Genomic DNA, 14,097 nt, shown 5'->3' with positions numbered 1-14,097 from the left:
TCCCTGGACATCAAGGAGGTTCATGTCTTTAGCACTGTGCAGATAGACACTGACAACACAGGCTAAGCACTCTGCCTGGGGGAAAACACTTCATAGGCCTGGAATGGACCCTGAGAAGAGCCCAAGCCAAAGTACCACAGTAGTCCCTTGCTAGTGCTCAGGAACCAGCAGGGAAAGAGCTGATCCAAGCTGTCCCAGCACCAGGCAGAAATGGCTGTCTCACAGGGTAAAGACAGGCACTGGTTCTCTTGACCTCGGCCCAGTTGAAGCCATAGAGATGGGTCAGCCTCTCACAGAGCAGGTCCTCCCTCTCATCCTACTGTTTGAGTGAGGGCTAGAGCCAAAGCTCTTATCCCAAGGTAAGATTGGCAACACAGCTGGGAACAAGAGCAAGCTCTTCTCACCCGTGAGAAGCAAACAGCAATGGTGCAGCTACAGCAATAACAGCACTGCAACCACCCTGGCTGGAGTTCAGTCCTTTCAACCACTTCAGCAATGGCTCCACAAACACAATGGCCAATGGAGAACCATCATTAATTAGCTGTATCATTAGTGGCATCACACAGGGTTGGTTCTTGACAGTAGGCTTTTTAGTATCTTTACCTATAACTAGAAAAAAATTCAAACTGTTTGGATATTAAATCCACAGATGACACATCTGTTTGAGAATGGCAAATAGTAATAAGAGCAGGGCTCCAAGACAAACTAGCTCCTTGATAGAGTGGCTGTGTGCACTGTAAGTAGTCAGATGTAAGTTTGTGCCTTTGATATGAAAACTGTAGGCCACAACTCCCTCCTTGATGGGGTGGTTTGCAGGGGAAGCAGCATCCCATGAAACACTATGGCCAAAATGCTTCATCCAGTCCTCAGGTCACAAAGTGGGAACGCTGACTACAGCAGAGATGACATATTCCTGCTGCATATTCTCTTGGTATAAACTTTGGAAAAAAATAGCATATTTCTGGTAACCTTAATTCAAGCAGGAAGTATAAAAAAGGATAGAAGAGTCAGATTTATGAGGCAATGTCAAGTCCCAATACGGCAGAGCAGGTGTGAGGCTGAGGGAGCCTGGTCTGCTTAGTTTAGTCTTGTCTGATTTAAATGTGGTCTTTTAATGTTAAGGAGATTGTGGGTTTTGGACCATATCTGTGCTGTGCCCCTGTTGTCCAAAATAAGGTAGGAAATTGCATATATTTCTCTCTTCTACATGCAACTTGCAGTGGAAGAGGGAAAATCGATGCCTTTTCCCTGAAGCAGCAAACATTTTATAGAGTCAGGATATTAATTCTCTTTATGGTACTATACACCTTTGATGTACAGGGTTAGGCAAAACATTTAAATTTGATCATATTGTTAAGGAACAAGACAATAATTGTTTTGTCTTCTTGTGTACTGTAGTGCATAGTTTGCTTTCCAGTTAATCTGGGAATGTCACTTAACAAGTTTCATGTTAATGTAAGGATTTAAGATCAGAACGAAGCTCTCACTCCAGATCTCTTTTACTGGGACATGGCAGTTCACTGCTTTTGATCTTTTATACAAGATTAACAGTTTGAAGTTTGTTATAGGGTGTGTTTTGCAACCTGCAGTTTATAGCTGAGTGTGAAGTGGGTGTTCTGAAGACTGTTCTAGAATTTTAAAAAACCTCGAACACATGGTGGCAGTGGGCAAGCCTTGATGAAAACATGATTTCTGCTGATCTTATGGTCCTGCTTACATGAGCAGAACAGTATTGTGACATTCACTGTCACAGATTGCAAATCCTTCAGGTTTTGAGCAAGCTGTCTAATTTTGACCCTATTGCTTCTATATGCAGTCAGGTCAGGACAGAAGAGTTTTTTTAATCCACAACATGGAGTGCAATCAGCTAATGCTAGTGAAACTCCTGAAGATGGTGTATGTTGGTAATAAAGATACAGGCAGAGAACTTAATTCTCATAAAGGGAGTTCCCTTTGCAGTGCTGTGAGGAACACAAAGAAATCCTGTTTTGACTAGTTAATTGAGCAAACATTCCATCCTGACCTAAAATATGCTTGCTATGCTTTTTCAGAAGCATATCACTCCTTACCGTGGTCATGTCTCCACCAGTCTGAGGAGCAACTGTCTGTTCCAGCCCCTGGGGCTCACCTGCTGCTCCCCCACTGCTGTCAGGATGGATTTCTTTAAAGGGAGTGTTGGTTGCAGCAAATCCCTTCATGCAGTGGGAGAAGAACACTTGAATATTTACCACTAGATTGGTTGTGTTGCCTCCTCCCTTGGCTGCCCCCTCCATGCCACTGATGGCAGCTGCCAGCCCTGCCTTTGCTCACCCACCTCTCCCAGAGGCTGAGCCCTTTTCCACTGGGTGCTGCTCTGGCCTTCTCCAGACAAAATCCAATCCTCTCCCATTGCTGGCAAAGCTCCTCAGAAGTCTTCCCTCATCTCTCTGGTGCTCCAATTTCTCCCCCTCTCCTCACTGTGCTTTTCCATTACACACCAGACCCCTTCACATCCCCTGGTCTGGCCCCTGAGCCTGCTGTCCTCCTCCCGTGCCACCCTGTGCCTGCATTCCTGGCCCCTCCCCACAGCACTGCATCCCCATAAACATGCCAGGCCTGGACCACGTTGCCAGGCTCTCTGTTTTCTGTACTGTACTCTTAACATGTTTTCAGCCTGATGCAAAGCTTATTCAACCAACAGAAAGAGCTGCTTTGACTTTATTGGACTTCAAATGAAGAATTTACACTAAGTCTGCACAGCAGCACAGAAATAACAGCCATGCTGTGCAGAGATACCCAAGCCAGCTTTAAACTAATTAGGTTGGATCTCATAACCATCTGATCATACAGGGAGCTCAGTACTGAGTAATTTACCCTAATGAACTGTAAGTTTGTCAAAGGAGAAAGCCTGTGTTTGCTTCAGTCCAGCTCCAGTTGAACATCACATGCCCATTGCCTTTTAAGAAACATCTACTACTATTTAAAAGCAAACCAGCACATGCCAAGATGATCTCTCCTATTGTATTAATGCAACTATACAGAGCAAGTGTCTAAAGCATTCGATGTCTCATGGTCAGTTCTCTCTCATCTGTCTTATGCAGGCTGAACAAACATTACATGTACCTATAAAGACAACATTTTACAAAAGGAGAGGAAATATGGAGTACAAGAGAGTATGTGACTTCACTATCAATTAATAAGGAGTGAAAAAAAAGGAACAAATACTTTGTTCCACAGTATACACAGAGTGCTCTCTCTTTCAATATAAAAAGTGTAAGTGTTGGTATTACTATATTCTTTTGAAAACGGGCAAATAAGACACAGGACTCCCCAGTAAGAAGCACTGGTTTTCCTGTGGGAGCAAGAGATAATAACACCTGTAGTTTCAAACAGAAGGCTTAAACAAGTTCCCTGTCATGCCTCAAAACAGCCCAAAGTGCAGCTTGTAAGCAGCTACGGGGGATGAGACACCATCCTTTGGAACTGCTCCTTTCCTCCAGGTGAGACCTGCCCCAGGTTGCTGCTGCTTCTGGAGATTTTGCTCCTCCCTGGCCACAGACTATCTAATCAAATGACAGCCAAAACTTAGGAGAAACAAAAAATGAAGTGTGCTGAGGAAATGCCTCCCCAAATATTTCAGCAAGCCTATCCTAGAGTTAAATATTGCATTTTGTCAGAGTTGTATATAAAGAGTGTAGATACTATTGAGATTGATGTACCTATTTTTCAAATCCCATCCACAAGGCATTTACACATTTTTAAATAACAAAATAGAAGCAAAAAATACAATTTGTTTTCTATAATCCTGGATCAGTCTCAAGACCTTTAATAAAGTTAATGATTGTCTCCATAATTAACATATTAGGTGATGTGCCTCATTCCACCTGATGTTAATATTTTACTATTGAGGGAGAAGCTTAATAGTGCCAAAATAAAATTGTGACTTGCTAAGAAAATTGTTTTTTTCTCCAGTCACACAAAAATAAGGTATTAGAGATAAGTTGAAAACAGTAAATGACAATTACATCAAATACAGGTAGTAAAAAACTTAAGTACAGATAAGTAAAACCAAAATTATATAATGGGACTTTTTAAAGGGAAAAAAATCTCCCACAGAGACATTAACTATATTTTGCTTAGAGTCAAAACACAGCTGGGCAGGACAAACTATGCTGTAGACCTAACAGGCTCTAACAGACATATTCCCTACTCCAAGTGAATCCTGGCAGCACAGCTCTTGACCAGGGCACTGATTTGCCCAGTTGAGTCATTATGCACACAAAGAAATGCATTTAAATAGTGGGCTCTATACCAACCAAGAGTGCCATCTCTGTGGATGAGATTGCAGGATCAAGAAAATGAAAACCCAGTTTTAGTGTTGTTGATGTTGGTTTCTTTCTACAATGACAGGCTTGCAAAATTAGATTCACTTATACAGCACAGCCTGACAAGAAATCTAATTGGGAAAAGCAAAGTGCACTGCAGAAATACAAAATTTGCTTTAAAAGGGATATGAGTAATCTCTATTGCCAGCATTAAAACAGTGACATCTATTGTTCCTGTAAGCTTTCATTTATACCAGTGACATTACTGGTCTGTTTTGAGTCTAGAGTTAATGCTGGGGCTTAAGTGTACTTTGAACTATATCGACACTTGAAGGGAGATAAACACCTGATTGAGAGAAAAAAGGCAAGATGATGAAAGCAGCAATTGCACAGCTTGACTCCAGACTGAGCTCAGACTGCCGGGGAAAAAAATAAAATACAGCCAATTCCCCCAAAACGCAGTGGTGCAGTGGTTCTCCTCACCTCTGGCTTGCAGTTTTGCTCATGACCTGGAATTGTGTGAGCCTCACAGGCTGCCCATAACCTCAGCGCGGGTGTGACAGGCGCTGGGAGGCAGGAGCAGCCCCGGGCTGCTGCTCCCAGGGCAGAGCCTGCAGCCACGGCCCGGCGAGCCGAGCTCCCCTCTCCACAGCCCTGCACACTAAACCCCGCTTAGTTCAAATAAACACCGCCACTCCACCGCCAGGCTGGGCTGCCCAGTGCCACCCACACCTCCCCGACATCGGCGGGGAAGTCGCCTCCCCCTTCCTCACTAAATGTGGCCAATGTGTCCCTCATCCTCCGTCCTTCTCGAACCAGTGCTACACATGAACACAGAGCTGCCCGAGCAAAGCCGGGACCCAGAATACAACACCGAACCTTAACACTTCTTAACTGAAAGCTGCATTTTCTTTTGCATTTTTAAAGATTTATACAGAGTTCAAAATTAGATTTTTTTTTTAGGGTGATATTCTCAAATAGATTTTTCAGAATTTTCTGAAATTCTGTTATAAACATCCCAGAACTTTTACTTTCTACTCCAACTACGTTTGCAGCCCCTCCGGGGACAGACCTCAGTAGAACCGTGGCAGAGCCCATCTCTGTCTCTGGTTCTACTACACACGGCCTTGTATAGACTCACCAGTGACATGTAAGATGAAACTACTCTGTGATGTTTCAAGAATGAAGCAGGAGTTTTCCACTGGGCATCCCCAGACCTTGCAGGAAGGAGTAATTATGCAGTTAATCTTGAAAGACCCAGTGTTTGATAAACCATTTTGCTTCTGGTAACTCTGTCTTCATGAAAAAGAATAGAAATGTAGTTGATTTCCACAGTCTGGAGACCCAAATAAATTTTTCTTAAATAATTTTCTCCAAATTCCAGATCCAATAATCACACTCTTCCTTCCCCAAATTCCCTTTTCAGTTGGGGTTAGTTTCTAACCTGGCATTGTAGTAGTCCAGGACACCAGGATCTACTATTAAGCAAAGGCTTCAGCATACAGATTACTGTATTTAGTTAATTTTAAATTAACTCTCAGCATTTTTTTCCATCCAGAAATCACTCCAAGTAAATTTTCCTTCACACAGACACCAATGACAACTGTCATACAGCTATTCCTTCAGTTCTGTGTGTTATCTAGACTCAAGACCATAATTTACTGTAAGGAAGATTTTTTTAAAAAAAGATAGCAGGCGCTGAATACAGCTATTGTAGAGTTAATGGTCAAGAACTTTAGAAACCATCCCAAAACTTGCACAGAGATGTTACAGAGGTGCACCACTGCATAAGGCACATCTATACAAGGCTTTGGTGCGCTGCCAACGGCTCCCTGGTTACCAAGGCCTGCTTTCCTTGAACAGGCAGTAGATTCTCGGATCCGAGGCTGCATTAAATCAGGGTTGGGAGGTGCCCTGCAGCGCCAGGCAGGAGCAGGAGGGAGCCCGTTCCTCACCCAGCATTACCACCTAGTGGACACGGGCTGTTCTCCTGCGGCTCCGCTCCAGTCCTCCCAGCTGCATCCCCACGGGATAACCTCCCATCGCCCTCGGCTGATGTATTCACCAATGGTAAACTGCCGTGTCTGGGTTTGGATCACACTTACTTGTTCGGAGTACCCCACCACTGCAGCTACACATCCGAGGAACCACAAAAAGACACATTAAAAATTTAAGCATGGGATAAATCAAATCTTCCAAAGTTATTCAGTCTCAGCTTGACACTCCCTGTCATTTTTCAACTTTTTCTTAATGTCTTCTGCTTTATTAGACCACTTAGCATTTCTGAACTCTGAAAAATACCAAGCTACCCTTCAAGACTCTCTGCTTTATAAATATATTAAGAACACTATTAACATGCCTTGGTTCAAAAGGAACAAGTGCCTTGATAAATTTGAAACCACATGAAACCTAAAGAGAAGAGAAAAGTCAAAAGTAAAGCATCTGGGACTGGACTGCAAAGCTATTTAGGTACCAGACTCCTGCCGATTTAAGAACCAACATAGCTCGTAGACTAAAGCTGATTTATGATTCCCTCAGGGAATTCTGCATTTCATCACTGAATTTTCTGTTACCATAACACTTTGTCAACATCATTATTCCCTGCTTTGCACCTCTCCCTGAATTGTTAATCTTCATTCTGCAAAGTCCATTAAAAGAGACTCTCTTTTTCTTCCATTCCCTTTCATACTCTTAGAGTGCTTTGAGTACCTTGAATTTCTGCTACATTCCAATCCTATCAGTCTCCTGCAATGCCTGTAGGTTTATGGTGTTGTATATATTAAAAGATTGCACAAATTTAATGGAATCAATTTACAACTCCAGATTATTCTGATTTGGAGATGACCTATTTTTCCTGCACTTCTATAATACAGAAGTCTATGTTCAGATGGATTCATTAGAATCCCTCACAACTTCAGCAGCATTTAGACATTTCTGTCCACTACTGAGACCCCAAAGATCCTTAGCTTTCTGCTAAACAAGCACTACTCCTTTTTTCAATCAGTTTTTTTCCTAAGATTGTATTTTATTGCAAAAGAAGAGCGTCATGCAGTGCCTAAAATTAGGCAAAATTCCAGTGTTTTAACTGGACAGATAAATCTCAAAAAGAATGACCTGCCATTTCTAAATCTAAAAGCTTAAAGAAGCACATCAGGCCATGTTTCCCACCAAAGCCAAGTCTAGCAAGTCACTCACCAGGGACTAAGGTGAGAGGTCAGGTCTGGATGCAGAGGTAGATGGACACTGCTGTTACAAGGGGCATACAAAAGCACTTGGGCTATTTGAGGAGCTTCCAGTCTTTCTCCTGTCTGAATGCTGCACATGTCTGACCTAAAAGCAATTTTCATTAGAGCTTACCAAGCACAAAAACTAAGAGCCAGGCAACCCAGTAAGCTCCATGAAACACAAAATATGAGACAACGTTCAAAAGGAAACCATGTGATTTCCTTCCCATGTCTTTCGCTACTGTCGGCTTAATGGCACTGCCATTGGGTCGTGGTGTGTCCTGAAACTGAGTTCACAGACTGCACTGCAAAGGGATCCTGACTGCATCCAGAACAGCAGCACTTCCCACAGTCTCACGTGTGGCTTTCCATCACTCCCTGCTGGATCCCTCCAGGAAGGTGTGAAGCAGCAAACAGTGGTGCAGCATATGAGGTTTCAAGCCATTTGCTCCAGGAGAGAGCAGCTCTGCTCAGCCACAGCACAGGCAGGGCAAAGGAACCCTTCTTCCAACTGAATGGTCACTCATTTACATAACCAACTGCAAGACAAAAATAACAAAATACAATAAAAATACATTTCTCTAATCAAGTATGATTCTTATCTGTATCATAGTCCTAAGCAAGAGGCTGAGCAGAGCTTCTCCTGTTAAGGCCATACCAAAACCTGCTGATTTGATTTAACATGACTGCATTGAAAACAGCCAGTTATTGCTTGCACCATGCCCAACAAGGTACCTAACCACTGGTGTGCTCCTCTGCATTGGGGCAGCAGAGCCCTCAGTGCTGGAGGAGCATCTCCACACTAGTTGAGTGGAGCAGAAAATCTGTGCTTCCAGCCTTTGTGGAACAAAACAAGATTGTTTCTGTGGTGCCAGGCCTGCAGCTTTGCCTGGAAACATCCTTTCAGAGGAGGCTTCGTGATCATAAAGACACAGAAACCTCTTAAGCACTTGATTGTTTTCTTCCACTGGGAAGACACATGGGGAGATCAAGGTGTGTGGAACTACAAAATACCCATGGATCATATAGTAAAGAAATCTGCTTTGTTTCCTGACTACTCAAATTAGCTCCTACCTAGATCAGGCAGAAAAGTGATCTACTGTTAGAAGAGGATATTTTGTGAGGCACCTTGTTTCTGATGTACAGATACCAGGCTGCCAAAGCCAGCACTGCATCCACCACAACCTAGACACTGAAGTTCACAAGGAGGCCAGTGAGCCCATGCCAATTAGTGCTGCAACTTCAGTCTCTCAGAGAAATAAATTCTGCCCAATTAGCAGCTCTATACTAATAAAACAGCATCATAAACTGAAGGGGCTAAATTAATTTATTGGACTGGTTTATCTACAGGAGTACAACCTGTGAGCATGTAGGGCTTTGGTGTGTATGTAAAGAAAATACATTTCCTCTTGCGACAGTGGGGGAAGACTTAATTCCCTTAAAGTCAGCAGAGTGACAGTGGGGGTGATGGAGGCCCAGTGCCTCTGATAACAAATATTCCTATAGCTGAATCCCCTTGCAGGCCAATTAATTACCTCCATACCCTGCTGGTGCATTCCAAATTTTATTTTTATTTCAAAATCAAAGTTAAATAACTAGAAAAATCATGTGGCTGAGCGAAACAGTGACTTTATGGGTTTTAATTTTTGAGATTAAAGTGAAGTACAAAGACACACCCAGTCAGCAAAGTCTGGAGACAATAAGATGTAAAGCAATCCTCCTTCTGACCTCACATTAACACAGAAATCACCCTACAGCATGCAAGTGTCAGCCAACAACGGCACCTACTTATTTCCTGTCAGCTTGTCCCTTTGATCTAACCTGATCCTTCTTCACTTTATTAAAAACGTTCTAATCTTTTGTCTTTGATCTCTCTGTAGGATTCTTCAAAGAGCTTCAAATTAGCAAACATGCAAACAACAAAAAAAATGTACTCTGTATCTACAAGAAACAATGATGTGGGGAGCCGTTTCCTTCCTCAACACACAAGTTTAATGAGGGGCAGCATTTTAAAGCCAAAAGACGCCATAGTTATCTGTTGTTTATTGGCATTAGGGTGGATGACAGAGCCCAAGCTTTTTTACTGGGGGTGGTTTGCTCTGAAGGTGTAACAAGGCAGCCCAGCAGGGGTAGCAAAAAAGCCATGTGCATACTTCATTCAGCATGCCAGATGAAAGGATTATGTCACATTCAAGAGCAACAAAGAGCTCTGTTTAAGTTTGTACCAGGCTGGAACTGTGGGGCAGCCGTTAAAGACCACCAAGGTTTTAAATAAAACCGGACACTTTTAAGTTTTCTCCAGCTTTCCTTGCGGTAAATCCACCCAATATGAAGGGAATGTCAGTATCTCCCACAAGGAAGATCTCCAAGGCTTTAAAAGGGAAGTTTAATATATATTTTATATATGTAAAACCCATATGTCTGTTTAAAATATCTATGTATGCTTTTCTCTTATTAAAAAAATTAAGGACACCACACTTTTCTGTTCCATCTTAAACTTATTTAACAGCAAAATGTTTTCAGCAAGGAGGAGCTCTACTACAGGATCTCTTTTACATCAAACAGGTAGAGCATCATTCATCTTCTAATTTAGCTCCAAAGGTACACATTTCAAACAAAATTGGTGCTTTTTATTATTGAATACTGCTCATCTCTGAAAAGAGTTATGGGGCCAGATTAGAAAGACCCTATAGGCTACAGTGGAAGTTCATTGTGTGTGCATCTGCCTCTTACTGCAGATTCCTGTCTTTAACTCTTACTCTGTGGGGAGCTAGATCTGTAACCAGGTTGAAATGGCCCCAAATATCTTTGCCACATAATCCAGGTCACCCCAAACTCCTCGTGACTGCAGTTAATAACCCGAGGCACAGACCACTGTCTATTGAAGTCAATGAGGCGTCTTTACAGTGCCATGAAATCCTAGGTATGAATTCTAAGACAGTAAATCACCCCAGTAAAGTCTCAACCAGTGGAAATAGAAATAAGCAGGATCTACCCCAAGTTGTACATATGGACCTTGGCCAGTAGTCCTTATACCATGCTCACAGCTCTAAGATTAGAGTGGGTGAAGTCCCTGTACTCATTTTAATTTCACTTCTTTGTCATTCTAAAATCCACTGTGATTACACGTGGCAGGTGTATGGGCTGAGAACCGAGCATGACTTAGGCAATAAGATCATTATCACTCCCTGTGAATAGAACGTTATCGCTTCTGTGGTTGATTTTTTTCCCTCTTCATCAAAAGTCAATTACTGCAAAACCAGCATGCTCATCCAGCTCAAAATTAAGTAATTAATGTTTAAAAGTCCATTGAAGATCCAACACTGAGAATTATTTATTGAGAACTCCAGTGAGGCTCTAGATGATCACAGAATCATTAAGATTGCAAAAGACCTTTACGATAAAGCCCAACACTGCCAGGTCCACCACTACACCATGTCCATCTACACACTTTTTAAGCACTTCCAGGGACAGATTTCATAACTTCTATGGCAATCTGTTCCAATACTTGATAACTCTTTCAGTGAAGAAATGCTTTCTGCTACCCAAGTTGAACTTCCCCTGGTGCAATGGAGGCCATTTTCTCCTGTCCTGCTTCAGGGGAGTAAAGTGTCCTCTTGTTCTGTCCTGATGCCCTGTACTGGCTCTGGAATGCTGATTTTCCTAAGCAGCTCAGGAAGCATTGCTGCTGAAGCACTGACTACCCCACCACAGAGCTATGCCAACTGCTCTTGTGTTGTTGTGTTGAAGTCTACTACAGGTTTTGGAAAATAAAGGAAAAAAGACTTATTAGATAAAGTATCAATACTACAACACAACTGAATAGATTTGTCAAGATAGTTGGAAAAAAAAGGTATTGCATGTCTTTAAAAGCCTGGAGAAACAGCACAACAAAGCCCTTTAGTTAATACAGCAGTTTCCAAATAAATTTAAATCAACTGTAAATTGAAAACTGTATGAAAAGTCAGAGCCAAGGTCTGAACTTGTCCAACTCATTGGTTACCCACTTTACTGACCTAGAATGACAAAACTAGTGTTTTTAATGAGCCCAAAGCCACACAGATACATTCAACAAAAAACTGCTACTCCAGATTTAACTTTTTTCACAGTTCACCAGCACTTAGAACAAAAAACAACATGCTCTGCTTTTATCCTGTGTGAGGGGTCTTTCTAGCAGATCTTGTCTCTTGTGGCTGCTGCTGATGAAAGGCAGAGCTCAGCCTTTCTGGGAATTACCGCATACTTGAGAGTGTTCCAGATGCAGGGTTGCAGGCCAACTCCTTGACATCCAGCACTTCCCTCAGCTGCATCCTGCATGCACAGTCAGCTTCCAGACTCTGCAAGGATTATCCATTCCCCAGCTCCTCTCATTTCCCCTGGCCAGGGATAGCCCCTTCAGCACAGACAGCCACTATGAGCCCTCTCCACATTAGCACTTACTGGTCAACAGGTCTGGGTTCAAAATATTTCCTTTAAGGAAAGACCACATAAATCTCAAACACTTTTGAGAAATCCTGAAAGAAACCATCAGGTAAAATCCAGGGACTATGACAACCTGAGTGCAAATTCTTTTGAGAGCATACTTTTTGAAATGTCAAGTACATCCAGCAGGTTTGGGTAAATCTTGTTTTAACAGAACAGCAGGATTTTATAACTTTCTTCTCTCAGAAAAATGCATCTAAGAAGGAACACAAAAGGAAAAGCAAGGATGTAAAAAATTGTCTGGACATTACCACCCCTCTGGAAAAGCTTCAGGACTACTTTTTATCTGATCTATTTTAACAACCCCTGTGCCACAACACCAGCAAAAACTTGAACTTTTCTTTCAGAGAGGGTAGAGCAATACAGTTACTAGCGTTAAAGTTTGACTGAGCTAGAAGCCAAAAGCAAGCTCTTCTCTGCTTAATTTTCATAAATAATTCAAGCTGCTTAACCATTCTCTCTGGAAACCAAACAAAAAAATAAAAGCAGGAACTGCCAAAGCAAAATAATTTCAAGAACATCTAAACATAAACACTATACCTGAAAAAAGTAAAGAACAAATGAGGCAACACTGTCTTTTTACTTACAGAATCATGACCTGAGCACTGCAGCACTATCACTGCAGATCTGTAAGTGCTCTTTATTCCTCCATAACAGCAACAGGCTCAACTGAAGTGTTTGGCATAGTTTGGGAACCATAGGTAAAAGAAATAAAATTTGGAATTTTATTTATCTTATCCTCCTTCAAGGTTTCAGCCTAAGCTCATGGAGTCTGCAGGAACTCTGCCTGTAGCACAGGATAGTTTGGAAATTAGAACAGTCCCAGGAGATCAGATCACTGTGGCTTGGCCAAAAGGGATCACTCATTGATCATTCCTGCCAAATCCTCTTTAAACAAAAGGACTGGAAGACACCTTCACAGGCACAGCTCTTTTAAGACAGTCTTTTTTAAATCAACTGCTATACAAACATACCCCTCCATTAAACTCAAACTCACACAGTCTAAATTAAGTACATGTCCAGTGGGAATGCAATATGAATTCAGCATAATTTTCTTTAAGTATTAGATTTTTCCCATGAATATAGCAATTACCTTCTCAAGAACTCCTAAAATACTTTCATTAATTTTGATTCTGAGATGCTATTATGATTAGACTCAAATTAACATTGCAAGCGTAAAATATATCAACTTACATTGACTGAAGCATCTCCATTCAGTATTTCCTGAGAGGCTTTCATACAGAGTAGATCTTACAGGTAATGGATGGGATTGAGGATTAGGAATTGTGTGCCATTTTAGGGATATTACAAGTTTCTGCTTGCTTCAGGCACATCACTGCCTTTCATTCTCTTGTGTACGACAGGAGTTTTATCAGACCCCAGCCATGCCCATTACAATTTCCCAGATATACTTGAATGGTTTGGAATTTCTCATTACCAGAGCACAATTTATGCAGAAACCACTTATTCTTGCAGGAATGTGGGAGTTTGATATTAAAAGTAGAAACATTTAAATCAGTTCAGTGGAGCTCAAGAATCCATCACAAAGTAGCTGTGCTACAGGACCTGTGTGAGGGTGCAGGTCAGAACAGCGCTGAGGCCGTGTAAGGGAATAGCAAAGACTCAAAGGCCACAAAGCATTAGTTAGTGAGAGCCGGTTCCTGAACACACGTGGGTATTACACCAGCTCATCTTCACAATGCAGCTACAGACCCTCCCCTCGCCCATTACTCGTGGCCACCTCAAGCAGTGCAGGGAAAGCTAGCTGCTTTTAAAGCCTCGTTACCGCTCGGCTGGTGCCTGTCCGCAGCCCCTGGGGCAGTGCAAGCCCGAGGGGGGCAGCTCGGGGGCGATCCCGCACGCTCCCCTCACGCCATTTCTCCGTTCCCTCACGGCGGAGGAACAGGGCGCTGAGCGCAGCGCCGGCAGGGGGCGCCCCGCGCGCAGGCACGGCCCCTCAGGGACAGCGCGGGAGCAGCGGGCGGGCCGAGCACCTGAGCACGGCAGCATGGCGCTCCAAGCCGCGGGGAGAACAGCGTGCTTCCCTCTAGCGGGTTCTCTTCTCGTCACCCTGCTTCATGTGGAAA

The sequence above is a fragment of the Catharus ustulatus genome, chromosome 11, assembly GCF_009819885.2.
Source record: "Catharus ustulatus isolate bCatUst1 chromosome 11, bCatUst1.pri.v2, whole genome shotgun sequence".
Lineage (NCBI taxonomy): Eukaryota > Metazoa > Chordata > Aves > Passeriformes > Turdidae > Catharus > Catharus ustulatus.
This window is presented reverse-complemented; position numbering follows the sequence as displayed.